This window comes from Pinus tabuliformis, chromosome X, assembly GCF_031772625.1.
Source record: "Pinus tabuliformis cultivar Carrire ecotype Pingquan chromosome X, CPIR1, whole genome shotgun sequence".
NCBI classification, from domain to species: domain Eukaryota; kingdom Viridiplantae; phylum Streptophyta; class Pinopsida; order Pinales; family Pinaceae; genus Pinus; species Pinus tabuliformis.
Window position 1 is genome coordinate 1,417,598,522 of NC_142308.1, and position 27,840 is coordinate 1,417,626,361.

The window sequence follows — 27,840 nt, forward strand, 5'->3', positions numbered from 1 at the left end:
ATTGCAATAGCAAGGTCAACCATTGCAACAGCAAGGTCAACCATTGTAGCTACAAGGCAAACATTATATCAACAAGGTCAACATTGGCATCAGCAACCCTATGCTCAATACTCCTCACAGGATGTTTATCCCCCTTATGGTTCTCAATGGCCTATGGCAGGTCAATATCAACCTGTTTCTAGTCATAACCCTCCTTTGTGGCAAAATTCATCCCAGTTGGGGCAATATAAAAATCCCTATGGTCAAAATCCGCCACTGTTGGGGAAAAATTAGTACCAACAAGGTTTGAACCCTCAATCTGGACCTTATCAAAGGCATTTCATGCCTTTTAATCTCAATTTCCATTCTGATCAACTTTCGAGTAACTGGATGTGTCAAGGCTCACAAATGACCCAATACTTCATTCACCGTATTGGCCTTTGTTTCCTACCAAAATTCTTTGCGATTGTCCAAAATTCAAAGGAAATTCTGGAGAAGACCACCAAGCTTATGTCATGACCTACCATTTATGGTGTTCATCTAACTCTTAGGTTGATGATTCCATTTGATTGCATATTTTTAGTGAACCCTAATGGGTGCTCCCTCCAAATGGTACAGGGAGTTACCTCGAGGTGCCCTTAAATATTTCAATACCTTGGCTATGGATTTCCTTGCTCACTTCTAGCTACTAGTTCGATATGAACTATACCCATCTCCTTACGTCTTTGAAACAAACGACCTCTATGCACATTTTCGATCACATCCATGAATGGAGACATCAGTTTCATCTTATCAATTTCGATATTCGAGATGAACTTTTAACTAAATCGTTTACCAAATCATTCGTTAATAAAATTGCCAAGGACATAGCTATAGGTGGCTGTGTGACTGAATATCAAGCCATTTCCCATGCCCAGTATCTAGATTTGATATATTCCCAATCTAGCATGATGTATGATCTCTTTCCTGTTGCTCTGAGACCATCAACTAATATGGCATCCTCTAAACCTACGAAGACCCCACCCATTGATGGTATTATTGGGTCAGTAGCTCAAACTTCTAATAACACTTCTTCTACTTTTACGAAGAATAAATATACTGCAGCTACTCCATTTTCTCCTCCTTCGAATACTCCCAAAAATCTTGGTAAAACTTATGAGGTGAATGTTTTCCAATCTACCACAGCACACAAAGCCTCAAAATAAAATAATAAGGCTAAGGCTAAGGCTAAATATGATACCCTGAAACAGGATCCTCCTAAAATGTTTGTTGACGATGCATCCAAATGCAAGCCGAAATATCCTTTTCTTATATGTGATGAAGATCATTATACCAAGGATTGTCCCTACCATTTTGAGGTTAATCATTTATTAAAAGACACCCAAGGGACATCAGTTGTGTTCAAAGAACCCTTTTTGTCACAACAAACTTCACTAGTAGATCAAACTCAATCCTCTACATCTTCAGGTTCCCAATCTTTTATGAGTGGAACAACATCTGTCTCTATTGCTACTCAATCAAAATATTATCAAACTCCTACCAAATGTTTGTGGAAAATGATGCCACTAATACGCCTTCTACTTCTACTATTCTCGGTTTTGTTCCTCTTCATATTGAACGACCTAGTAATGATTCCATTATCCATCCACCTCCAAAAGGTGTTCTTCAGAAGTCATCATATAATCTGAATGCTCGAGTTGCTCAACATTATAATATTGTGGAATATTTAGCCCAATCACCTTCGGCGATGTTAGCTTTGGAAGTCCTCAAAATTTGGTCATTGCAAATGAAAGCATTATTATGCGCCATAGGAGGAATTTATCCTACCGATTCGAATCTGATTACTTTTGACATCGAGAACCATTTTCCTTGCCTCCCGCATCAACTTTCCTTCTTGATACAATTTATTATCAAGGGGGAGACTATTCATAAGACTGGTATTGATGACAGTGCTTCTACTTACATCATGTCTCTATCATGTTGGAAAGCTATTGGCTCTCCACCTCTCAACCATTCGCCCAATACCTTGGAATCCTTCGATGGTAGAGGTTCACATCCATATGGTATTATCAATGACTTTCCAATATCATTGGAAGGAAAAAACGTTAATCTGAAAGTAGAAGTTGTAGATGCCAATCTGAATTACAATATTCTACATGTTCATAGCTAGACCCATGCGTTTTTTTGTGTGGTTTCCTCTTTATTTCGAGTGCTCCATTTTCCTCATCAAGTGAAAATAATCAATGTCAATCAGCTTGAATTTTCTCCTCCAACTCTTCAAATTGTAATGTGCCATATGTTGGGGAATATTGATATGCCTTATGAGAGTGTTAGTGCGGGTCTTTTCAAAGACTCTTCCATTATGGGAACTTTTTCCTTTCCACCTTCAAACTTCACTTCAATTAACATGATCTCGACCTGTCATGATCCTTGGGTAATTCCATGTCCTGATAGGATTGACAATTTTCACAATGTTATGCCGCTTATTCCCATAGAGCAAGCATATCAAGCTATCGTTTTGGCTTCCGCAAAAACCTCTAAAATTCATGATAATTTTAGTCTGAGTCTAGATGAATATTTGCAATCTCCTTAGCTCGGTTATTGGGATTCCCTATATCCTTTGAATGAGACATTTCCAATTGATGAGAGTATCCCAAAAGCTATGTCTCTTGAGGAAACTCCATGGAATGGGGCCCATCATCGTTCCTCGTATCTCCCAAGCCTTAGTGAGATCTCTTCTTGTCTAGAAACCCTTGTTTCCGATGTACTGATTCATCCACTCCATACACCTATTTTGGTTCATTACGTGTTTTCTGAAGGAAACATGGGGAAAATTTCAGCTACAATTCCCATCGGCATCTTAGTCAAACCAGGGATTTTCAAAAATATCCATGTTGGGGTTTCTCGTTCTCTAGATGAGATCAATATTTATACCACCCTCTTCAAAGAATTTCGTGATGCCTTTTCTTTGTCATATGAAGAGATGCCTAGCATAGATTTGAGAATAGTAGTGTATGAGATTCCTACTTATCCATATGCAAAGCTTGTTCGTCAATACCTTCATCCCATGCACCCTAGAAAGGCAACTGCCATAAAGGGAGAAGTTGAAAAACTTCTTAAAGTTGGTTTCATTTATCTTATTCCATTCACAGATTGGGTATTGAATATTGTTCCTGTGACTAAAAAACAAGGAACTATATGTGTTTATGTTTACTATTGTGATATTAATTGGGCATGTCCTAAAGATAATTATCCAACTCCCTTTATAGATCAAATCATCGATGAATTTGTCGGGAGCAAGATTTTTTTCTTTATGGATGGTTTTTTTGGATACAACCAGATTAACAATATTCCCGCCGATCAACATAAAACGATTTTCATTTGTCCTTGGGGAACCTTTGCTTACAAAAAACTCCCTTTTGTTTTGAAGAATGTTGGTGCTACCTTCCAACAAGTGATGTCTTATTCCTTTCATGATATTAAGTATATTGTTCAACCTTATCTCAATGACTTACCAGCACATTCTGCTAAGCATCACGACCATCCTTCTCACCTTTGAGAGACATTTCTTTGTTTTCGACACTATAATATTTGTTTAAATCTACATAAGTGTGTCTCTTGCGTCGAATCTAGTCGTCTATTACGGTTTTTTGTATCCAAGAAAGGCATCTAGATCGATCCCCTTAAGGTGGAGGCCATCATGAGTTTACCTCCTCCATCTTCTTTACATCAGTTTCATAGCTTACAAAGGAAAGTGAATTTCCTTCATCGTTTTGTACTGAATTATGCTGAACTTGCCAAGGGATTTACTCATTTATTAAAGAAAGGGATCCCATTCATTTGGGATGAAGTTGCTTAAAAATCCTTCGATGCATTGGAGAATTCCCTCATTAGTTATCCTTTACTGTATCCCCCAAATTATCACCACGATTATTTTGTTGTACCTGGTCATTGTCAATAGTACCATTGCTATGGTACTTTTTTAGGACGATGATGATGGAGACAAACATGTAATTTATTACCTAGTCAAAATCTGTTTGATGCAGAAACTCGATATGCCCATGTTGAGAAGCTAGCTTTAGCAGTTGTTCAAATTGTTCAACGCTTTCAACACTATATTCTCTTACAAAGAAACATTGTGATTTCTGACTGGAACCCCATGACATACATTCTAAATCGTCATTTGCTGGGGGGGGGGTGGAAGTATTCTAAATGGATTTTTATAATACAATAATTCGTTTTGGAATTTGTTAAAGCTAAATAGAAGAAATCACTAGTTTTTGCTGAGTTAATTTATGACCTTCCTTCTGTAACCACATCTACTACATCCGACAAGATGATTCCTAATGAAACTCTCTTCCTCATCAGTACTATCGATCCACAGTATGGAGATATAATTACCTATCTCTAGACCCAAAACTTTCAACCAGATTTATCCAACTTTGAACAACGATGCATCTGACATCAGTCCCAACCTTAGCGAATTATCAGAGATACTTTGTACGTGTTAGTGTTGATTCAATCCTTCATCGATGTTTAACACTTGAAGAAGTTGAGAGAGTCTTAAATGACTGTCACTCTAGGGCCTATGGTGGTCACATGTCAGGATATAGTACAGCTCAATAAACCCTTCGTGTTGGTTATTTCTGCCCTTCGATCTTCAAAGATTGCATTTTAGCAATCCAAAAATGTCATGCCTACCAAATTTATGACCGCAAACAGTGCACTCCGCCTACACCCTTGCACCCAGTTATTACTGTCATACCCTTTGCCAAATGGGTTATTGACTTCATGACATGTAACCCTCGCTCAGTCAAGGGGCATGGTTATATCATTTTCGTCGTCAACTATTTCACAAAATGGACTAAAGTGATGCCCACATATGATTTTGAAGGTAAAATTGTGGCTCAATTCCTTTTTAATCACGTCATAGATCAATTTGGTGTCCCTCAAGCCATCGTCACTGACCATGGCTCTCATTTTTTTGTGAATATAAACCCCCTCTATGAATAGAGGTGGTCTCTCTAGCCCAATGATTGGGTCTAGAAACAAACTGAACAAACTAATGCAGAATTTCCTATCTTATGTTTAAATATACAAAGAGAAGGAGAAGCCTACCTCGCTCTGATGCTAATTGCTCAAGCCTTTGGTGAGTCCTTTGATCTCCTAGCTTCCAGGCTCACTCCTTTCTTGTTCTTTACATCTGAGCACCTGCAAGAGAGATCAAAAGACAATACAAAATACAAGAGCATACATAGTACATATCAAACATAAACTACTTGATAGATCAAGGAGTATCAAAATAAATTTATAATATTTAGACATTTATGGAAAGTGAACATTAGATGTATATATTAATGAATAAAAAAGGGAAGCATACAACCATTGCCTTTATGTTGGAGACCTCCTTTTATTGGTTGTCCAAGTCCAAGCCAAGACTCTTCAAGCACTCCTTCTCCAAGTTAGATGGGAAACATTTAGTCATAATCTCAACATAGGAATGTAGGCAATCAATGACCAACCATTTGGGGATGGAAGGGATTTGATTTATAGGAAGGGGGAGGGAGTTAGGGACCCACTAAAGAGGGAGGAAGGTCCACATCTCAAGGGGAAGGCCCTTTAATGTAGGATTAAGAGCTCCAAATGGGAGAGCTCGATCATATCTCTACCCAACAACATCCATCTCATTGTTTCTCGAAGTTTCCAACATATGAAGCTTCTCCTCCATTTTGAGAAAACCTGCCATAAGAGGTTCAGTGCAACTTTTCATATCAAAGCCTACGCTGGAAGTGCTAGGTCAAAGAACGTTAGCCTTCCATCAGCACAGGAAGATAGTGGAGCAAAGAGCGTTGGTCCTGAAATTTAGGGTTTCAGTGAACCTTATCCATAATTGACTCAGAGAAGTTTTTCTTCCATTCTTCAGGGATGTTTCAATATGTGTTTCATGATGAATACAGTTCATAGTTGTCAATATTTTAGCACTTCTGGATGTGGAACATGAAGTGAATAGGAGGTGTGACAAAACACTATGTAATAGTAGTAGTCCATCTTAAATCTCATACGAGTCCAATTATCATGAATGGCCATGCCCCCCTAAGGATGTGCCTCACCCTCTTGAGCCTTGCCCATCTCCTCATGTGCTCCCTCTGGTGGGGGAGGAGGCATGTGGCCAAGGAATGTGTTGATGTCTACAAAATATATTGTACAAAATAATAATTAGACAATTTCATTAAATAATTTAATAAAACATGTTAAAGAACATGCTAGAATAAATTTTATTCTAATAAATTAAGACAATAAAATGAAACTAGATTTATAAACACTAATATTAACAGGTAGTTCTTCCAAGAAAACCTCCAAAAGTATTTTTCGACTCATACATGCCACTATCGAGATCATGCCGTCAAAAATAACTACCATCTCATCTTTCCATGCCAAGCTTCAAGGCTTTTTAACCTGTCTCTACCGCTAAAAATAACCTCATTGCTAAATAGAGCTTCCCTTGGCCTTTTTCTTTTATAACAAGAACATTGTCAAAATCCACCTATTTTAGTCCTTAGCTCCTTTTCCTTAAGTGTTGAAGGCTTTCCTCATGTGACCAGGTCCTGTGACTAACAGTTGAGCACTTAGGTGCTAAGCCCTTCATGGTCCTATCGGGGGCCTATTTCCCTGTGTAAATGCTTGGTGCCCTCGATTCTCCATATTACATAAGAAATTACCAAACGACAACTCCAATGCCCAAAGTTTCCTATCCCGACACTTTTTCAAAATGCCATTATAAAAAGTTTATGTGATCCAGGATTTCTAGGGTATGGACCCACCTTTATACAACATGCCCTTTTTTATGTTCTCTCACGGATCCCTTGGTGTCGACTGCCTCAATAAAATTATTTTAACAAATAGCTATAGGGGTTTCAACCTACGGGATTTCTCTGCTACTATTCCCCGCTCCCCACAACCTTGGCACTCCTTTTAATTAAAAAATAGACATTAGCAAGGTTATCTCCATGAATTAGCGAGGAACAACACATCAGGTTCATTAGCTTGAATTACATCATGGTTTCTATTTCAAATGCATCATGGGATTCTATCTAGGTTCAGAAGGTTGAATTGGGAACAACAACATGAGGAACATAAGGTGAATTAGTCAGCATCATTAGGAACAGAAGGAACATTAGGACATAGCATCATGAAATCATGAAATCATTCTCTTGGACAAAGCATGGTTATCGTCATATACAGAATTGAAATAAGCTGATACAAGGTTCCAACCCTTCAGGGTATTTTGTTGGGGTGACATCATGCTAATGTCATCCATGCCATGTGTCGACCCATGATCATTCAATATTTCACCCATATATGGGCCTTTTGGGTACCCAAAAACACTAAAACCATCTGCCACGTGTCCACCTAACAATGGGTGGTTGCTGATGTCACCTATGACCAATAATATGCTACCACATGTCTTGTCAAAGGAGAGAGAAAGGGTCCCTCGATCCTTAGTTTTGCAAGTAATTTCCTTTTTAAATGGTTCTATGTCTGAAGTGACCTACTACTAGACTAATTCTTGAATCCCTCAATCCTGACACTTTTAAGAAATCCATCTAATAAAATGTTACAGGATTCCAGGGTTCTGGGGGTTTTGGGATTTTTACTTTTGTAGGCCCAACATTAATTGCCTCTACATTTTGAATGAGGAGACCATTTGAAGACTTCTTTATACCATTAGAAATATCTTTAAGATAAATTTCTAGTTGAGTGGGTCTGATATAGTCTTTGAGCTCATCTACTACTTGAAAAATGGCTTCAAACTATTTGTTATTCTTTTCACCTTGACCCTTCTTCTTATGCTTGGAACCTATTCTTTTGTGACACCTATGTCACCTGCTAACGCCCATTTAAACCATTTTCTTAATGGAAACACTATTGACATTAGGGACTATCCTATTGACATCAACGACAACATATTTCCAACATTCTCTCGCTTTGGCATTGATGGAAACACCAAGATCAAACAAAACATCCTTTAGGAGATATGATTGTGTCTTTTAAGTGTTGCTCCCCCTGAGATGTACTTCTCGTACTCTTTGTTGCTTTTTCTACTGCTACTCATGCTTCTCCTCAAGCAGTAGCTAGATAACTAGCACCTCTCCTTGTACTTCAAGATCAAACAAAATATCCTTTAGGAGATATGATTATCTCTTTTTAGTGTTGCTCCCCCTGAGATGTACTTCTCTTACTCTTTTTTGCTTCTTTTGCTGATGCTCATGTTGCTCCTTGAGTTGTGGCTAGATCACTAATACCTCTCCTTGTACTCCTTTATCTTAAAATTATTATCTCTCCCCTTATTTATTTGTTTGATCACCATTGTCACTCCCCCTTTGACATCAATGGAAAAGACACCAACATCCTCCCCCTGTCGCCATGCTCCTTGTTGAGAAGGTAAATCCCCTCTACGGATAGAGGCGATCCCTACTAGCCCAACAGGGGTCTAGCAACAATCACACAATGCTGCCACGCATGTTCCTAGTTACAATTAAACAAGAAGTAAAGAGCACCTACTTGGATTCCTACGCTGTCGTTGGTCGAAGAGATGTCTCCTTCGCTCCTTCGCTTTAGCTGGTCATCGTCCTCCACGATCCCCGCGAACGGACACCTGCACACACGAAGAGAAAGCAAACGCAAGCGTGAAATCTAGTAAAAGTAACTATATGCCAGTCAGAAAAGACATAATTCACATTTATCCATTGCATAAACAAACGAGAATGGAACAATAATAGCAGTCATCTATTATTAATCAGAATAGAGAAGAGTACAACCAAATGTTCTGACGTCGATAAACTTCTCAGGAGGGATCAGTCAGCATGTATCTCAAGCATTCACCTTTGAGGATGGTTCTCCCAAGACAAACTAGTCTCTCTCTCTCTCACACAAATGTCACAAACAAACTTCCCAAAGCAATCAATCACTTCCACTCCTAACACACCACACCTATAGCAGCAATCTGAGCACTACAAGCTCTTGTATAATCCAAGCTAAATCTAGCTATCCTCTAACTATCCAAAACTAGCTGCTCATGGTAATGGTGGAAGTTTATATAGGAGAAGGAGTCTCCTAAAAAGGTGGAAGGATGAGCTTATCTTCAAGGGGAGTAGTTGCAAAGGGTCGAACAGACATGCCATAGAAGGGAGTCGATATTCACAAAGCTAACAACCAAGCCTGGAGAGATCTGGAAGGCTGGTTGTTTGAACAAATTCGCCCAAACTGGATCAGCGCGGATTATATGGATACTGCCGCGCTGTCAGCACATAACAATAACTGAACAAGTCATGTCAGCGCGGAAGGACACGCGAAAGCCGCGCTGTGCGTCATCGCGGAAAAGTGATGTTCTTCCGCGATGGCAGCGCACGAAATACACTGTGGGGCGCTGGTCATCGCGGTTATTTTAGGAACAGACGCGCTGATGCACAAAACTTTGGAAAAATGGGTTTTTAAGCCAGTTCAGGGATCAAACACTTAGTGATTGTAACTCCTGGACATAGCAGGGTGACTGACAGGAAGGCAGTGATAAATTACTGTGTAACAGATGCCCCCTAAAGCATGAAGACCGAGAGAGTGGGAGGGGTGAAATGCTTTACAACACACGCCGAACTGGAACACCACCAGGAAGTACCGAAAAATCTCTGATAATCACATACACGCAGTCTAGGCATGGGCGCAGCCATCCAAAAGACATGCGAGATTGGTCTATGGTATGGACGCAGCTACCCAGCTAAAGAGACCATAATAATGATAAGGTATGGTCGCAGCCATCCATGAAGACTCAGGTATGGGCGCAGCCATCCATCAATGAGTCATGTAATGATTATCCACAAAATCGCAACCTGGACCACAGTGAGCAAGGATCCAGGGTCTTGCGCTCCATCTCGACCCGAATAGAGTACAAGTTCAAACATGTGAATACAGGGGTTGGAGTCGAACATGTATGAACATCGCCTGATTACCGGTCAATGATGAGAACCGTTAACAGACGCGAGAGGTACCACCAATAATGACAATGGCCCTCAAGGTACTATAGGTACAATCCGTAGCGTGTGAATCAATGAGTTGGTGTCGAACACCCACGGAATCATTCGATCGTAGGTCAATGATGTAAACCTTGCGTCGAACACGAGGAACCTGCCATTGAGGCATGCAGGCTCCAAGGCACCTGGAAGGAGTCTCTAAGTCACTTTCTCGGATAATGAGTTGAAGTCGACGAGAAGTGGTCTTGATCGAAGGTGGGCCATAATGATTCCCACATCAGCGACACGAGACAGAGGTATAATAATTTGTGATGAGATAGCGAACGAGGTTGCTTTGTGGCAGAGGACAACTTCTCTTGAACACATAACGGCACTATAACGGATTTGGCAGTACTTGACATCAAATGAGCAGCGGGTAGGATGATGATGGCAATAAACAGATGAGAGGTCAAATAGGATGTCCCAAACCCATGGAGGTTAGTGAAAACGAGATGAGATGACCCCACCCAGACACGAAACAGCGGAGTGCCGTGTTCAAGAGCGACGCACTGCCGAAACGACTGTAATCAAAGTTCCATTTTCCCCACCTTTGCAGGCAGGTACCCCGATTATTTTTGGACGACAAGCTTGACGGGGGTAACATATGCTTGATGTGTGTCATGTTGACAATATCCGATGTCATTGAGTGTTTAACGAGCCTGACAAAGGAAAAACTCGGCTTCTTTTCTTGTTTCGAGAGTCTGAAAAGAATGCGGAAAAGGAGACTCCAGGGGGGTCCTTTTTCGTACAGTTGTGTCTCTCGAGCCCGAAAAAGTATAAAACTGTGCTCGAAAGAACCGCCCGGTCATTACAACCGAGGAGTACTTTTCATGAATAGTGTCTCCGACCGGAAAAAGTAAAAAAGTGGTCGAAGACACGTCGTTTTAGAGCCAATATCGAGTGCGAAACGACAAACACCCGGCGATCTTTTTGGTTTAACGGTCGGAAAAAGAGCTTAAAAGGCGACCGCCTCTCATTTCTTTAACGAGTCGAGAGGGGGACTCGGCAATCTTTTCATCTTTAAACGGTCAGAAAAGAGCTTAAAGCAGACCTCCATTTTTATTCTCTTTAACGAGTCAAAAAGGGAAAATACTCGGCAATCTTTTCACATTTTACGAGTCAGAAAAGAGCTTAAAGGTGACTCGTCCTAGAGGAACGAGTGGTATAAAGGGTAGCAACTGGTTCCGGTAATGGTGGAACTGCTCAAAACATGTAATGGTCAAGAGGCTGGCTAATAAAACCACTCATCGCTGCGGTTCCTCAGGAAAGGATAAACAACCAAGTGAAAGCATATGATCGGCCAAAGAGATGGTGGCGATGGAATGAAAACAACCAAGGCTCATCTAGCAAAATCCAATGGATAAAAATGGCAATCACGAGATGTAAATCGGGTATGGGTTCATTTTTACACAAGCTTGAACCATGGAGAACTCTGCTTAGATTCGGTTTCATGTTTACACAAGCTTGAAACGAAAAACTATGCTTGTTATAAGTTCGCATGCCCCCAGCATAATAATGCAAATCGAGGTACATGCCCCCCAAGCTTCATTGCATTCGACAAAGTGGATGGAATGAAGGTTCACTTTCGAGATCTTGGAAAGACTCGACTGGGATTTTACGAGATCTTAATCAAAGACTCGATCTGAAAAGGGAGTTGTTTCATTTTTTTTTTAATGAGGTTGACACAGTAAAAGAACTATCCTCATAACCCTTGTTGCATTTTTTAACGAGGTCGCCACAAGATCAAAACTATCCTCGGCCAAACCGAGTTTCATTTTTTAAGGAGCTTGACACCGGAAAGGAACTATGCTCCAACCAGACCCAGTTTCATTTTTTAAGGAGCTTGACACCGGAAAGGAACTATGCTCCGACCAGACCTAGTTTCATTTTTTAAGGAGCTTGACACCGGAAAAGAACTATGCTCCATCCAGACCTAATTTCATTTTTTAGGGAGCTTGACATAGGAAAGTGAACTATGCTCCGACCAGACGTCATCATAATGAACGGGAAGTGGAGGCCCCCAAGAAAGTGGCTCCGGAGGAAAGGCCGACATCTTGGAAATCAGGACCTAATGCCCCCAGGACACTATGCACGATGGTGTCATCACTGGGTAAGGGCACGGGGTAGGTGGCCACGTAGTTGATTTGCGGTGAGGCACATGCAACTTGTGGATGAAAACCAGGAGGGAAGGATGAGTGCGCCGGAGGAGCTTGTGGACGAACGAACGATAACTGATCGAATGTCACTATTCTTCCATCGTGTGGAAAGCAGACCACACGGAAAAGTGAAGAAACAAGGGCTCCCATGGCATACACAAAGTCACGACCAAGGAGAAGACTGAAGTCTAAAGAACCTTGGGTAACCGAGACGTCGATATAGACAGTCTTGCCTCCCAAAGTGATAGGAAACTGTGGAAGGATCCCTAATGGTTGACTCGTTCCTCCATCAAACGCGGTGAGATGCGGTGCGACAGGTACAAGCGATGGGGAACCCAAAGCTCGCCAAGTAGTAACGGGCATGAGACTAACCGATGCTCCTTCGTCTAACACAGTGCCAGGCAGCGCCTTATTGCAAGCATAGGCGGTGACCCAGAAAGGCACGTGGGATGGAAGGGGAGGGGTAGTCAAACGACTCCAATCAAAGGAAATGACCGAACTACTTGGTGGGGGAACCATATGGTTGCCCCCCTGCTCGGAAAGAACCGAATCTAAATTCTCTGGAGAGGTTTCAGGAGAACCTTTATCAAGCTCAGGAGAATCTGAGGAGACGAGAAGAACATGAGAATTTTTCTCTTCCGAAACAGAGTGCTTGAGAGGAGGTGAACTCGAGTCAACACCCTTTCCGACCAACGGCGGGTCTGGAACAGGCTGGGAACAGCCAGGTTCGGGAAGAGGGGCCTGGACAATAGGAGAATCTGAAGCGATCTCTTTGTGAACAGGGGCGCGATCTACAGCTGTAGAAAGACGCTGATAACCAGCGGGGAATGGATTCGGAGGAGCAGCAAGACTTTCCAACACAACAGAGGCTTTATCCATGAGTGGACAAAGGTGAAGGGGATGTTTGCCTTCACAAAGTCGACAGGGGATTCGAAACTTCCCTTTCTCCTTACCATTCCTAGCTGATGAGGTAGCATCGCCATGATCATCAGTGGACGATGGAGGGCGGGCCAAATCGTGAGACCAAACTTCTAATACCCTGGGAATGCCAGGGCAATCACGAAGGAGATGGTCCTCCTTGCATAATCGACAAGGAAACTTGACCTTCCGCGGAGGAGCAGAAGGTGACCCGACTTCAGGTGCACTGGAGTGGATAGCTGGACTTGAGAGGGGGACTGTGTGTGTAGGCTCTCCCTTAGGGGACTTCTTCTTCTTGGTCTTCCTCTTCTTCTTCTTAGCCACCTGGTTACTCACATCAAGAATTTCACCAGGCGAAGTACAAGAGGACGACGTAGAAGTAGGCGTCGAAGGGGAGAGATCCACCTTTGGATCAACATGACGTTGTTCAGGTGGAGGGACTGATGGACTAACAGCCGATACGGTAGAGACCAAAGAGGTGGAAAACAACCACACAGGCAACCCGACAGTCAACCCTGGTAGGGACAACGTCGCCATATACGGAGCACCAACATTCCCAAGAGGAGGGAATTGTCCTGGATTCCCATCAGAGGGGGAACCTGGGTTAGTGAATCCCGGAAAAGTTGCCATAGCAAACGAAAACGAAACCTACTCAAGCTAACGCTTCACAAGATCTAACTGGGTAATGTTATCGTGGCCAAATTAATTTTTAAGACGCAAGGACCAAACTTGACCTTTTCATATTTCAGGAGTCGAGAAAAGGACAAAGATGACTCCAGTCTCCTTCGAATGTTTAATGAGCACGAAGTGACAAGAGGCTCACAGGCACCTTTTCGTTTAGGGAGTCCGAAAAGGATCAAAAGCGACTGCTCTGGAATTCTAGGTAGAGGGTGTGCCAAACTCTTCGCAAAACCACAGAATACTTTTTAGGGTACGGGTGGTCAATCTTCGTGAATGCTGTGTTCACTGCATTGCGAATCGTAAGGCGGCAGACTCGGCTTCCTATGGATAAAGGATAAAAGCCTAGTGGGGTCTCCCTATATACTCGACGGTACGTGGGAGCGCAGTCCGTGTTAGACCACTATCGAGTCACAGAAGGAGGAATCACCCAACCTAATGTGAAACAACAGTGACTATGTTTAAAGACGCCGGAACACGTCTCTAACCTAGACCTCTAAATATTTGCGTTTAGTTCCAATGCGTTTTTAGATTCATTTGGTTCATTTTATAGTTGATCTTGAGATTAAGTTTCGATTTCAAGCTCTATCGTATGTTCGCTCACAATTACTTAGATGCAATCTATATGCAAAAGAATTTCGTTTCGTTCGATGAATTCTAGCTACGAGAGGGCAAAGAATTTTTGAAACAAAACGAAAACAAACAAACAAGTAGCTAAATGCAACTAAAGCGAGGAAAGGAAACTTTTCTTTTGAAAATGGAAATCAATGAAATGTTCTTTTCCTTCTCGAATTTTAAAACAAGCTACTAATTCGTTTCCTTTTATTGACATAACACACCTAAAGGAATTTGGAGGAACTTGAACACCAAGTAAACTACTTAATGAGAGCACACGAAGTTCCCTAAAACTCAACCAAAGCTTCGAAATCAAAGGGAAACTAGGCAATGCACGAGCTATGTGATCTAAGCTCTGCAAAACAAGCAAGGATTGCAAGCAAGGAGGAAGTGCAAAAGATCACTTGGAAGCACAAACCAATACACTCTAACAATCACTGAAAAATTGTGAAGGGCGAGTCTAGAACGAGCTGGTCAATCAAGCAAACAGGGATCCTTACGGCAGGCTTGACACACACACGGCCGCTAGATGTCCTAGGGTTCGAAGCGTGAAATCAAATAGAGAAAAGCAAACATCCGATGGACCAGAGTTGCAACCAGTCAATTAGAGACTCAAACACAATCCAGCAATTGCAAAAGTCAGGACGAACATGTGAACCAAGCAGCTAGAAGGGAAGTTGTTCGCAAACTTAAAACCAAGCAAAACGAAACCCTACGGAGTTGAGCTTCGTAATCAAACAGTTCAAAGTTCAGAGAGTAAAAAACAAGTCATCAGACAAGTGGGGAGAAGCAGGGAAAGTCACAGCAAGAGGTTCAGGAGGTCCAATCTGACAAAAAGAAATTTTTCAGGCTCAGCGCGGGTAGCCTTCAGCAACTCTGCGCTGACAGGGGGAGGCCTTCAGCAACTTTGCGACGTCAGCGCGGAAAGACAGGGAAAAAGCGCGCTGCCCTAGGACAAACGAGGTCAGCGCGGATATAAGACACACAGACGCGATGACTTAAAACGCAAAGGAGAGGGGGCGCGATGTCAGCGCGGAAGAACACGAATAAAGCGCGCTGCCCTTGAAAACGAGGTCAGCGCGACTGTTAGACGTACAGGCGCGATGAAGAGAAAACCAAAGAACAGGGACGCGATGTCAGCGCGACTGTTCCGAAATAAAACGCGCTGGGAGTAAAAAACAAGGAGAGCCAAAACAAAAACTTCCCAAACCAAAGGCAGGAGCTTTTTAATAATAAAAACGCTTTCCAGAAACACCCAGAAAGTTCATAAGCCTCAAAAGACAATCCCAAACCAACAAAGAGACCAATCAAAGTCAAACACAAAAGTGGATTCAAAAACAAAAAGGCTGATCCCCAGCGGAGTCGCCAAATTGTTGAGAAGGTAAATCCCCTCTACGGATAGAGGCGATCCCTACTAGCCCAACAGGGGTCTAGCAACAATCACACAATGCTGCCACGCATGTTCCTAGTTACAATTAAACAAGAAGTAAAGAGCACCTACTTGGATTCCTACGCTGTCGTTGGTCGAAGAGATGTCTCCTTCGCTCCTTCGCTTTAGCTGGTCATCGTCCTCCACGATCCCCGCGAACGGACACCTGCACACACGAAGAGAAAGCAAACGCAAGCGTGAAATCTAGTAAAAGTAACTATATGCCAGTCAGAAAAGACATAATTCACATTTATCCATTGCATAAACAAACGAGAATGGAACAATAATAGCAGTCATCTATTATTAATCAGAATAGAGAAGAGTACAACCAAATGTTCTGACGTCGATAAACTTCTCAGGAGGGATCAGTCAGCATGTATCTCAAGCATTCACCTTTGAGGATGGTTCTCCCAAGACAAACTAGTCTCTCTCTCTCTCACACAAATGTCACAAACAAACTTCCCAAAGCAATCAATCACTTCCACTCCTAACACACCACACCTATAGCAGCAATCTGAGCACTACAAGCTCTTGTATAATCCAAGCTAAATCTAGCTATCCTCTAACTATCCAAAACTAGCTGCTCATGGTAATGGTGGAAGTTTATATAGGAGAAGGAGTCTCCTAAAAAGGTGGAAGGATGAGCTTATCTTCAAGGGGAGTAGTTGCAAAGGGTCGAACAGACATGCCATAGAAGGGAGTCGATATTCACAAAGCTAACAACCAAGCCTGGAGAGATCTGGAAGGCTGGTTGTTTGAACAAATTCGCCCAAACTGGATCAGCGCGGATTATATGGATACTGCCGCGCTGTCAGCACATAACAATAACTGAACAAGTCATGTCAGCGCGGAAGGACACGCGAAAGCCGCGCTGTGCGTCATCGCGGAAAAGTGATGTTCTTCCGCGATGGCAGCGCACGAAATACACTGTGGGGCGCTGGTCATCGCGGTTATTTTAGGAACAAACGCGCTGATGCACAAAACTTTGGAAAAATGGGTTTTTAAGCCAGTTCAGGGATCAAACACTTAGTGATTGTAACTCCTGGACATAGCAGGGTGACTGACAGGAAGGCAGTGATAAATTACTGTGTAACACTCCTCTTGGAAACAATAATTCTCTTTCATGTGGATCTTGTGTACCTGGCAGCTTCATCATGATCTGAAAATAATACAACTTCCTTTCTTCCTCTTGAACAAAGAGTTAATGTAGGGAGGCAAGAGGAACAACACCCAATATGTTCCTCAAATACTCAAACTATACTCTAGGGAGTGGCTTGGTAAAAATATCAACAACTTGTTATTTTCTAGGAACATACTCTAGCTTCACAACCTAATTTGCAACTTTCTCTCTCAAGAAGTGATACTTTATTGGAATATGCTTTGTCTTGGAGTGAAAAACTAGATTCTTGGACATGTTTATTGCACTTGTGTTGTCACAAATAATGGGAATCACTTGATCATAAAACATTTGTACAACCTGCAAGCTTTGATTCATCCACAAGAGTTGAGTGCAACAAGAAGCTACTACAATATATTTTTCTTTAGCGGTAGATAAGGAAATTGAAGTTTTCTTATTACTCAACCATGAGACTAAACATTCTCCAAGAAAGAAAGCACCACCACTTGTGCTTTTTCGATCATCTACATCACTTTCCCAATCAACATTAGTATAAATAGTTAATGAAAAATATTTACCTCTGGGGTACCACAGTCCATAGTCCTCTATTGCTCTGAGATATCTAAGAATCCTCTTGGCTGCTAATAGATGGCTTTGTCTTGGGGCTTCTTGAAATCTTCCAACTATAGCAACGGCCTGCATGATGTTTGGTCTTGATGTTGTCAAATATAAGAGACTGGCAATGATGTATCTATATAAGTTTTGGGCCACTGTTAGAGATTCATCCACCTTGACATGTTTGTAACCTGTCACCATTGGAGTGCTCACTAAGGAGTATTATTCCATGCCAAATTTATTCAATACTTCTTTGAGATACTTGTTTTGAGAGATAAAAATTACTTTGGGTGTTTGCGCAATCTGCAATCCAAGGAAATAGGAAATCTCTCCAACAATTGACATCTCAAACTTGGTGTTCATATCAGCTGCAAATTCATTGGTCAACAAATCTGAATCAGTGGAAAAGGTGATATCATCAACATATACAACCACCACAATGAGTTTGGTATCTTTCATTTTGACATATAAGTTGTTTTCAGTTGCACCTCTTTTGAATCCACACTTGAGCAGATAGTTGTCTAGCTTGGAATACCAAGCTCTAGGGGCTTGCTTGAGACCATACAAAGACTTATTAAGGCTTCAAACATAAATTATCTTGTCTATTAGATAAAACCCTTCTAGCTACTCTACGTAGACTTCTCTTGTAGCTTTGCATGAGAAAAGCAGATTTCACATCCATTTGATATATTTTGAATTTCTTAAAGAAAGAAAATGCCAAAACAATTCTTATTAATTTTAATCTAGCAACAGGAGAAAACTTTTCACCAAAATCCAAGCCTTCTATTTGAGCATAGCCTTTGCATACCAACCTAGCCTTGTTTTTGTAACAACCCTGGTGAAAATTCCATGTAATAAAAGTTAATAAAGGAAAAAATAATAACCAGGGTTGATGGGACACTTATTCCAAGCTTAAGGTTGGGAAAAACATCCTAGTGGGTGTTCATTTGGTTTATTATGGCTAAGTAAAAATGGCTAAGGATTTGGAAAGGAAAAATGGCATTTTTGGCACATTTTTTTATGAAATTAATGGAAATTAGGAGAAAAGGAAGGTGAAATGTCATAGGTTTCATGTGAGGAGGAAATTCAAGGAAAATAATGGAAAATGAAGAAAATAAATGCCTAATTGATAAAAAGACTTCTGAGGATCAGTTTTTAACATTTTTTCAGTTCAGTTTGGAGCTCTCTCATTATTCTCTCACTCTCTCTCTCATTCTTGGAAACTTAGAGTTTTCTTGGAGCACTTTGGCAAGTGATAAAGAAAGGAAAAGAAGGCAAGAGGAAGCATATATCAAGCAAGGAAGAGTAGGATCAAGCCTTGTTTTTGTAACAACCCTGGTGAAAATTCCATGTAATAAAAGTTAATAAAGGAAAAAATAATAACCAGGGTTGATGGGACACTTATTCCAAGCTTAAGGTTGGGAAAAACATCCTGGTGGGTGTTCATTTGGTTTATTATGGCTAAGTAAAAATGGCTAAGGCTTTGGAAATGAAAAATGGCATTTTTGGCACATTTTTTTATGAAATTAATGGAAATTAGTAGAAGGTGAAAGGTCATAGGTTTCATGTGAGGAGGAAATTCAAGGAAAATAATGGAAAATGAAGAAAATAAATGCCTAATTGATAAAAAGACTTTTGAGGATCAATTTTTAACATTTTTCCAGTTCAGTTTGGAGCTCTCTCATTATTCTCTCACTCTCTCTCTCTCATTCTTGGAAACTTAGAGTTTTCTTGGAGAACTTTGGCAAGTGATCAAGAAAAGAAAAGAAGGCAAGAGGAAGCATATATCAAGCAAGGAAGAGTAGGGTCAAGCAGCTACAACAGTATTCTTTGCAGGTATCAATTTGTATGTGTATTTTCCTTGCTAGATTTGGCATGCGTGGTATTGCTTGTGGTTCTTTTTGCTATTATGGCATTTGTTTTGCTAGGTGTGACAATTTTTTTAGCCTAGCCTTGTCATTTCTGGATAGCCCTGGCATGATGGGGTTCTCATCTTTTGGTTGAGCTAGATTGTCGTAGGGATTGGAAGCTAAGTGAGGTGGATCTCTGAATGATAGAGCACATGGCCTAGTGGTCCTTGAATCAGACTATGGATCAGATTAAAACCACTGGACCTAGTAACCCCTGAGCTAGATTATGGGTTGTGGTAAAACTAGGATTGTGTTGCCTCGATGGGCCTAAGAATCCTTGTTGATGAATGGTGGAATATATGATAAATCCTAGAGGTGGTTTCCCTTGATTAGGCCTAGGAATCCTTGTCATTGAATGGTCGAATATATGGTAAATCATAGAGGGTGGTGCCTCGGTGTAGGTTTTAGTGATCCCTAGATCAGACTATGGATTACAGTAAAGCTTGAGAGAGTAGGAGACATGAAAATTCCTCACAGTGTAGGTAGAGAAATCCGGTGGCATCCATGCTTTTTTGGCCTAATGATCTGGTGGAGATCATGGTAAATCTGATTATTACATTTTCATTGTGTTTTCCTAGTAATCCAGGATGGATTACGGTAAAGCATGGTTTGTATTGATGAGAGTGAGGTGATTTAGCCTCAAGATGCCCTAGTTGGTTCTTTTGGTTTGAGTCTCACATTCATGCTTGGAATATGACACGGGGGTGAATGGCTGAAGAGATATTTGGCTCGGCCATTCTATGGTCGGGTGGAACGTGGAAATCCCATCCTAGGTTTGGATTTTTCATCATCCGTATGAGGTTATTTTTCCTTGTATTTCTATGAGTATTATACCAATTTATATGTGTGCCATATGGTTTTGATTTCATTGGTATTTTTGTTGCTATTATGGTGGTTATGTATGTGTTTTATGACAGTGGATATATATGGCTCTCATCATGTTTTTACTTGTAAATGAATGGACAATGTATCTATGACCTAATAGATGATAATGTAGCAAATGATATGAGGGAACAATGGTTCTTAGCAATTCTCAGATAAGTATGAGGTCCCTATTCTTAAATCTATTGTTTACACCTATAGATTACATATTTTTGATATGTTTGGTGAAATTCCTTTCATGGCTAGTAGGTGTTCGGTTAAGGACTTGTTCAAGTATTTACTTTTGTGTCATTGTTTCCCTATTATCTTACATTTATGAAGGTGTCATTCAATTCTAGGCAGTGAGCTGGGATCTAGCTTGCAAAAGTGGCTCAATCCTAGGCACGCTGACACAGCACTGAGAAAAATAGTCCCTAGATGCTGGCATGCCTTGTCATGAGAGCATCCAGAGCCTCCTGGATGCTAGTAGGCCTATAGCATGGGAGCGTCCATAGGTAAACTGGTCAAAAACTTTAGTGGGACCAAGGGGCTAGCTACCTAAGCAGTTGGGATGGTTCCTAGGAGTCCTGTAACTGTTGTGGAAAGTTTGTATGTTCTGTTTTTGTCGATTCCACTTCCTTAAGGTCACATAGGAGGTTGAATCCAATCATAGTAGCCTATCGTCAGATGTTTGCCCCGGCTGGCCGATTACTCGGGTAGATGTGGGAGGAGGGTGTTACAGAGTGGTATCAGAGCATGATTCACCCCTCAAAATGGATGGGTGGTGTGTTGGTCATGAATTCATGTCATTTTCATGTGTGATTAATCATCCTTGTGGTCTATGTACTTGTTGCATATGCATGGTGTCAGTCATGGTTGTAGTGATGTCGCCATGTGGAAGAGGAAGTTGTTGTTATTAAGTATGTCATCATGAGTGTATGATTGGTTACATGTTGTTTATGCTTGTGTATTTTCAGTGTACATCGATATGGTTGTTTTTGTCGTGCATGAGGTCATGGTATGTGTAGTTGATATGGTCATGCATTGATGATAGACTCTAGCTAGACTAATTGTTACATGGTTATGTGCTTATGTATTATATGTCTATATGTTGTTATGATTATGTTTATACATGTATCATGTTAATTTTATGATCTTTCAGATGAGATATCCTCCCCAAATTTTTCTAAGGTATGTTGGTTTATTGTGATTTGGTTTAGCTTACATAGTATGCCTTACAAGAGAAAGATCAAAATGACTAGGAAGATGGTAGACTACAAAGACTCTCCCTATGAATCAAATGAGCAGTGTGGTGTTGAGCACTCTTTTGATTTGGGAGACACATTGAGAAGATTGAAAGAAGAAATAAGGAGATGTAAGTTAGACAATGATAGGATCATAGAGGCACAAGAGAAACAAGCAAAGGTTAATGCAATACTCCTTCAGAATTTCTCAGAATTGTAGTGACAAGGGCCACCTCGCATCATCCATGGATAAGAGGATAGAACTAATGGGGCATATGGTAGTAGGTCTCATGTTGGTCACATTTCAGATAGAGATGACATTATTATAGATGGAAGTATGTCTCATGATGGTCACATTTCAGATAGAGATGACACTATTAGATATCCTCCCCAAGTTTTGCTAAGGTACGTTGGTTTATTATGATTTGGTTTAGATTACATAGTATGCCTTGCAAGAGAAAGATTAAAATGACTAGCGAAATGGTAGACTACAAAGACTCTCCCTTTGAATCAGATGAGAAGTGTGGTGTTGGGCACTCTTCTGATTTGGAAGACACATTGAGAAGCTTGAAGGAAGAAATAAGGAGATGTAAGGTAGAAAATGATAGGATCATACAGGCACAAGAGAAAAAAGTAGAGGTTAATGCAACACTCCTTTAGAATTTGTCAGAATTGCAGCGAAAAGGGCCACTTCGCATCAACCATGGGCAAGAGGAAAGAAATAATGGGGCATATGGCAGTAGGTATCATGGTGGTCACATTTCAAATAGAGTTGACACTATTAGAGATGGCAGGTTGTTGGATACTCTGGATAGGAGAGGTGATGCATACATGTACTATTCTAGTTTGGTTCTGACAGGAATAATGATTTTCATCATTATCATCCTTATTGGAGGAGTGATAGGGGATACTTTCGAGATGAGTTTAAGAAAGAAAATCCACGTACTTTTGATGGAGACTTGAATAAATCAGAATATTCAATGGTTTGGATATTTGGGAAGAACAAGTTCTTTGAGTTGCATGAGTACATAGAAAACATAAAGGCTAGAATTGTTATCTTCAGTTTGAAAGGTAAAGCATACATTTGGTGGGAAGACACAAAGAGGATCAGAGACATCAGGACAGAGGACTTGAGTTGGCATGAGTTCAAGATGCTTTTCAAAAAGAATTACATGTCAGAAAGGTACTACGATAGTAAGGCCATGTTGTTGGGAAAAGTATCCAATACAGAATGACCCTATCCCACTCTAAGGGTGATAGTTCCTTAGCAACAATCAAAGCAAAGCTATCTGAGATTACTTCTTTATGAGATGTAAGAGAGGGGAGAAAGAGATCCACTAACCGATGTCTTCCGCTAATGATTGATCCAATCTTCTCTCTTTGCTGCTTGCCCCCAGCTCCTTGCTCTTTCACTGGCCCAGCTACACCAAGATCCTGCAAAATGACAAGAGAGGGAAACTACAAGAAGCATACATTCATAATTGATTCAAGGATTAGAATAAATCAAATACACAAGTATAACAACACCATTGAGACACATGCATATAGAAGAACCTCAAATGCTTTATTAATAGAAGAAGTAAGGTTCAGGAAGTGATACAACCATAAAAGGCCCAATCCAGCATCACCTTCCCAGCAAAAAGAAATCTCCTCTTCACCTCCTTCAAAGCAAATCACCCAATAGTTCTATACTCAAACCAACAGCACTTCCTTACATTCACAAGATTCCAGCCCCCCTAGACCTCATGAGAGAGATCTATATATAGGAGTTTTGGAGAAAGGATGAGTCAGCTTCAGGCTGGCATGAAGCTGACTAGTGTCCTCTCTCACTTCAGTTATTCTTCAGTTCTTGAGTCCACTTGGAGGTTCTTGCTTCCACTTGGAGATCTAGAACCTCTTACTCATCACCAGTCGAATTCCCTGATCCAAGTGTCATTTTGGAAGCTTCCTGGGCATTGACACCTTGAGGAATGACTGTGCCACATGTCCAAACTCGCCCAGCGCAGGTAGCCTTCTTTGCAGTTGACATTCAACGCAGGTAGACAGTGGAGCAGTTGACATTCAGCGCAGATGCTCAGTGGAGCAGTTGACATGATCCAGAATTGCCTTGTTTTTGAGTGTTTTCAGGTGGAGAACTTTTATTCAGTGCTGTGGTTTGCTGACCTTGTTCCTCTAGGGGTAGGAACAACATGTTTAGGGACTTTGGATCCCTTAGATTATGGACATTTCATGCTTCATGCTGTAAGGTACAAAAATGTCTATAACAGTTGCCCCCTAAAGTATGAGGTCGTTTATCGGGTGAAATGCTTTATCAGGAGGATCCGAAGTTCATTCAATCGCTGAGAGGTGACCTGTAATAAGATACAATACAATACATTATTTTTCATACTGCTTTCATGATCTAGCTGAGGTGGGCATTCCCATGCTCAGCTTTATAAATACATTTTCTTGTACATAGAACAGACAATCGTCTGATGGTAGACTGATAATTCTCTGCTGAAATTATCATCCTTTGAGTAGGATGATCATCTGCCGTACATGTCAATGTCTTTATTTCCTGAATATATATCGTAGCCCGGATGGATGAAACTAGATCCGGGGTCTTCAAACTCGTTCGATCTTCACTCTAAGTACAAGTCGATCCATGTGAGAATTGCGCTGAAGTCGAACATGGAAAGACATCGCTTGATTACCGGTCAATGATGTAAACCGTTAACAAGCGCGAGAGGAATCACCGATAATGATAATGACCCTCAAGGTACTGCAGTACAATTCACGTGGTGTGAATAAAGGACTTGGCGTCGAACACCACGCAAAATCTTCTGGTCGAAGGTCATTGATGTATACCTGTCGCCGACAGTGAGAAACTTGCCATTGAGGCATGCAAGCTTCAAAGTACTGAGGGGGTTGTCCCTAGATCAACTCCTTGGATAATGAGCTGATGTCGACAAGGAGCGATCCATCAAAGGAGGGCCTTAATGAATCCCACATCAGTGACACGGAACGGAGCTAATGATTTTAATGGAGGTTAAAACAATCTGTGACATATGATTCAGGGTGGCGGTCATGAATGGATGAAGGATAATGTATGGCAGTGGATGGGACACGGTTGACTCTTTCTGAACAACATCTCTTGAACATATAACGACACTGATGCGATGGATCGGTAGCATTACCCCAAATGTGGATGGTTTGGCGAGACCATGGTGATGAGACCGGTGAATGAAACAACCCAACCCGATGTGGTACGGAGGAAAAGTGTCATGTTCAAGAGTGACTTGCTACCATTAAAGCTTTGAGGTTCTCCCAATTTTTCCCCAGTCATTTCTGACCAGTACCTCTTTATTTTTGTCAAGCTTGAGGAGGATAACATATGCTTGTTCTATAACCTGCCCTTCGGGCAAGCCCATCGCTATGTTTTAACGAGCTTAGCGATAGGGAAACTCGTTCTCATCTAAAGACAAGTTTGTCGCTATTTAATCATTTTAACGAGTCTAACGACAAGGAAAACTCGGTCCTTTTCATTTTTAGAGAGTCTGAAAAGGTACGGAAAGTTAACTCCAAAATTCCTTTTTCGTCATCTAATCCCTTAAGTCCGAAAAAGTATAAAACAATACAGAAGGGATGAGTTTTCGATAATTTTAACGAGCCGAATAAAACAAGCGCTCGACCTTTTTGTGTAATAATCCCTCAGGTCCAAAAAGATTAAAATCTAGAGGAGGGATAGCTCTTCCGGTCCTTTTAACGAGCTGGAGGGCCAAAACTCGGCAAACTTTTCATATTTTACGAGTCAGTTGAAAAGAGCTTAAAGAAGACTCGTCTTTTGAGGAATGAGTGATAAACAGGGATAACAGCAGATTCCAGGTACAGGTTGGAATTTTCCAGTCACGGCAGTGTCACAAGGATGGCTAGGTGAAATCACTCTTCGCAGTTGTTCCTCAAAATGGGTAAACAATCATATGGAGGTGAACGATCGGCCAAACGAAAGTGGAGGTGGCAGGTGCAAAACACGACCAAGGCTTTTTATGGCTGATAAATTTACGATCACAGCGGTTATTTACCGGGATAGGTTCATTTTTTATTTAAAAATGAGCTTAAACTCTGGAGGAAACATTGCTCACTGCTTTTATTTATTTTTTAACGAGCATGAAGACTGCGTTAAAATTGCTCGGATCTTGCGTTTATTTTTTAACGAGCATGAAATTTATGCTAAAACTGCTCGAAATACCAGTCATAAGATAAGAATGTCTCCTGTGAGATCTCTATTTTTTATGGAGCTTCATCTTCACTAAGCTTTGCTCCCTTTCCTTTCTTTATGCAAGTTCGGAAACGGCTAATCCTACGAGTTTAAAGGGTTAGACCTACAGGTTTAAAGGGAGGACCTAAAAATTTAAAAAATAAATAGTCGCCCCTTGCTTGCACTCCGAAAGGTTGCATGCCCCCAGGTATAAAATACAATTTCAAGGCTGCCCCTCCTCCTTCCCACCTCTGTTTTTCTTTGGGTGTTCACAGCTACTTGTCGTCTTGCTAGTCTAATGTTAACGATACTTGTCTTCTCGTTATTTTTAACGGGTCTTATGCGATACTTGTCTTCTCGTCAGCCCAACTTTTAACAGATCTTTCGCAAGATCGCAAGAGAACAGCTACTTGCGACAAGAGAGCAGCTACTTGCGACAAGAGAAGAACACTACTCAAAGACAAAACATTGGTGTTATTGAGGGAGGCTTACCTCTTTCTGGTTACCCAAAGATTGTCTCGTTAATCTTTCAAACAAAACACTTCCTCAGCAATGCCTACCGAAATAGACAAGGGTGAATGACCTTTGTCAAACACGTAACTTTGACAAAAGAATCCTATTCCAGAACAACCCCTCTTCCATCCACGGACGGGGTACGGACTAGTCATATTCTCTCGCGGAAATTCTACCTTATACCCAGGGTTTTTTCTGCCCGAAGCAGACCAGGATGCATGCCCCCTGGGTTCCAGTCCCCTCTTTCCGAATCACTCACACTCATCGGGAAGAAGGACTGGGGGTGGAGACATTTCTTGATTGAATAGACCATTCAGGGTTGGTATGTGACTATTTGCGATGCGAGATCCCGAAAATGAAAGTTGGTCTACAAGCTTGACCATTCTTCCTTCGTGTGGAAAACACATTACTCTAAAGAGTGAGGAGACTACAGCTCCCATGCAATATATAAAGTCTCGTCCAAGGAGTAGGTTATAATCCAAGGGTCCTTGAACGACCATCACGTTCATTTGAACGGTCTTCCCTTTCAATGTAACAGGCACATTGGGGAGGATCCCTAATGGTCGACTGGTTCCTTTATCGAAACCCGAGAGATTTCTTATCTCAGGCAAAACCGCCGGGGAACCCAGTGCTTTCCAAGCAACAGAGGAAAGGATACTCACAGATGCCCCTTCATCAATGATAGTGCCAGCCATTACCATTCTGTAAATTTGGACTATGATTCTGAATGGTATACTAGCTGGCAACCGGGGTCTGCCTAGTTGGTTCCAATCAAAGGACACAACCAGGTTGCTTGGTGGTGGGACCGAATACACGGCCGGATACGACCCTGACGATGTTCCTTCCTGCGAAAAAGGAATGGGCGCATTGCCCTAACGCTCGTCAGAATCTGTGTTGATGAAAAGAATTTGGATGGTGTCATCCTTATTCTCTTCAGTGAGGGTGTCATTTGAAGATGAATCTTCAGTGACGGTGTCATTTGAGGATGAAACCTCTGAAGGGAGAACCGAGTCAACTGCCGTTTCGACCTTTGGACTTTCGTCCGGTCTGGATTCAATAGGTTCATTTTCAATGACTGACGTTTCAGCTGACCACTTGAGCGGGCCAGCCGAAGGACTTGGCACGAGTTTTTTGTATCCAGGAGGAAGTCTCAAAGGTGAAACCGGACGATCTTCCAAAACTCTCTTCGCTTCGTCTAAGAAGGGACAACGGTGGATGGCGTGATCGCCTTCACACAGTCTGCAGGGGGATCTTGCTCCCCCTCTTTGTCTTGAACCTTCACTTTCGCTGGTTGACGGTAAGCATTCAACATGGCTATCAGAGGTTGATGCTCCCGAATTGTGCAAACGAGGGGACCAGTCCCTTAGTATCCGGGGAATACAGGGACAATCTCTATGGAAGTGGTCTCCTCTACATATGACACATGGCGATTTAGGCCCGGTCTGTGCTGTGTGTGGATTTTTGTCAGATGTCTGTTGCTTGCCCCCAGTCGCCTTAGGCTCCT